The following is a 2642-nucleotide window of genomic DNA, read 5'->3' as shown; positions in this document are numbered from 1 at the left end:
GGGGGGAGGGGGGTTGATACTGGAACTACATATACGTAGGTACATCACTCACAACTATATACACTACTGGTATATTTATATATAATAATGATAAATAAATCATAATTTATTTTATTCAAGTGTCACATATATTGATCTACATAGAAAAACAAGTAAATGTACATAAAACTAGATCAATATCCAGCCAAAGTCAATCGACTTATGAGACACTAAAAGGCAAAAATATACATAAAAAATAAGTGTACTAAGTTAAAAAAGACTACTATTTGTCAGCTTATTATAAGTTTTTTCAACACATTGATGTCAAAGTTAATTTCACTTATGAGACTCCAAAAAGGTTATAATATACCTTAAAATAAGTGTCACCAAATCTAAAAAGACCAACATTTGTCAGCTTATTATAGCTTATTATAAGTTATATGTACATTTACTATTTAGTGTTACAGTTATTACATACATGTATAGAAATATTTGTGAACCATAAATATGATGAAACGTGTTTTAGAAAATAATTATCAACTAATCAATGACAAGTATTTTATGAATTGGCTTTGATACATTGTTAGGTTGACTACTGTAAGAGAACAGACCTTGACTTTCTTATTACATATGGTCAGAATATGGAAAACAATTATTTTCAAGCAAATGTAACAGTTTCTGTTATATGTTATTGATTTTTTTAACAAATATATGAAAATGTTAATAACATTTAAAATACTTACCCTATAGAATACTTCAGAGACGATAAAGCACGTCCTTATCGAGATTTTTTTTTATAACACACTGTCACGTTGTTGAAGGAAGATAACTCTGAGTGATATACTGGAGGGATGAGATCAGCTGGTGCTATAAATACTACCTTCTGCAATAGAACCAGTGGACCGTGAAATATATTCAAGTGTCCTTCCGTTCCGCGTCATTGACCATTTGCGAATACACAAGTACTGCATAGATACACACTCGTACATTATAGAGTCCGCTCGATTTATAAACTAACCACAAGTTTAGACAACTTTTCAATTCGAAAAATAGTTAAAAGTAAAACAATAATTGTCTAGTCGAGTTTATTTATGTTTGGAAACCCATATCCATTCTTTTTTCTAATTTGGATTATTTGAAAGGGAATTAAGATCGACATTTTATCTATTTAGTGATTAGCTAATTACAATGAAGTGCGTTGTGACCAAGTCCCGTGGGGCTATCTAAGTGGTAAGGGCTATCTAAGTGATAACGAGTCCCGTGGGGCTATCTAAGTGGTAACGAGTCCCGTGGGGCTATCTAAGTGGTAAGGAGAAATCCGTTTTACAGTAGATCTATTACAATGAAGTGCGTTGTGACCGGGTCCCGTGGGGCTATCTAAGTGGTAAGGAGTAGCCCGTCTTACAGCAGATCTATTACAATGAAGTGCGTTGTGACCGAGTCCCGTGGGGCTATCTAAGTGGTAAGGACTCCCGTGGGGCTATCTAAGTGGTATGGAGTCCCGTGGGGCTATCTACGTGGTAACGAGTCCCGTGGGTCTATCTAAGTGGTAAGGAGTAGTCCATCTTACAGCAGATCTATTACAAGGAAGTGCGTTGTGACCGGGGCCCGTGGGGCTATCTAAGTGGGAACGAGTCCCGTGGGGCTATTTAAGTGGTAACGAGTCCCGTGGGTCTATCTAAGTGGTAAGGAGTAGTCCGTCTTACAGCAGATCTATTATTAATCCCGTCGTAACGAGTCACCATGTCACTAGGGTAAAAGAAACCACAACAAATTATATATTCATTAGTCATCACGATACAACGCACTTACTAATGAAAATTACCATGGACCATTGATAGATAAAATATCTATTTAAAGCGCTAACACGTTTCTGTAAGCTAAGAAACACTTGATGTCCTAATTGTTATGAGTGTTAATACATTTTTGACTGATAGGGGTAACATAATGTTTAGAAAAAAAATAAGATATCGCAAACTAAATAACTTTTATTGGAGAATTCTATATAACTTACGTGTATGATGGTAAGTTGTGTTTCTTTGTATACACATTTCCTATCAGTGTACAACCCTGTTATTTTTAAAAAGTTATCTTATTAAACCATTCATATCAATGCTGTGGATAAGTAGTTGTACATTGTAGTTAATAATATAAATAGTGACTTTAAAATACGATCAAATCGCTGAAAAAGAATCTTCACAATCAAACGTTTTATTTTGTTTTTCTTCCCATTACTGTGTACACATCATGAACAACATTTACGAATAACCGCTATATGTCACGAGCGGGGGGATGGAAATAATTTCAGTTTTAATTTCAAATATAACGCAAATTGATCAACTTCGATAAAAATAGAATAACGATTACACATTCATTTTGAAAGATTTCCATAAACAGATGTATGAAGTTGGGTTAATTTGAGATCAAATCGTTGATCTATAACCACGGATAATACTAATTTGTGACACGCTTTGAGACGATCTACGAACTAGGTTGTGATAAAGCGGTATATAAGAACCTCGAATTATTATTTAATATTATTATTTATCTACACAGAAAGTAACAGAAACTTTGGAATGTACAGATGTTGTGATATTGATAAACTTGATTCGCAAATAGTGGACCCTGTTGTTCAAGGTGATCAATTAAACCAGAATTTACCG

General features: G+C 34.1%; 1 protein-coding gene across 1 annotated transcript in view; it reads right to left on the bottom strand.

Moving 5' to 3' along the window:
* LOC110466099 (serine/threonine-protein kinase PLK1-like) overlaps window positions 1-800 on the bottom strand; it is a 52938-nt gene extending 52138 nt beyond the window's left edge. Inside the window, exon 1 of the mRNA XM_021522406.1 lies at window positions 723-800. The gene's annotated coding sequence lies outside the window, so the exon portion shown is untranslated. The remainder of the gene's footprint in view (window positions 1-722) is intronic.
* Between the last annotated feature and the right edge of the window lie 1842 nt (window positions 801-2642).

Source organism: Mizuhopecten yessoensis, unplaced genomic scaffold (genome assembly GCF_002113885.1).
Source record: "Mizuhopecten yessoensis strain PY_sf001 unplaced genomic scaffold, ASM211388v2 scaffold11117, whole genome shotgun sequence".
Classification (NCBI taxonomy): domain Eukaryota; kingdom Metazoa; phylum Mollusca; class Bivalvia; order Pectinida; family Pectinidae; genus Mizuhopecten; species Mizuhopecten yessoensis.
This window is presented reverse-complemented; position numbering and strand designations above follow the sequence as displayed.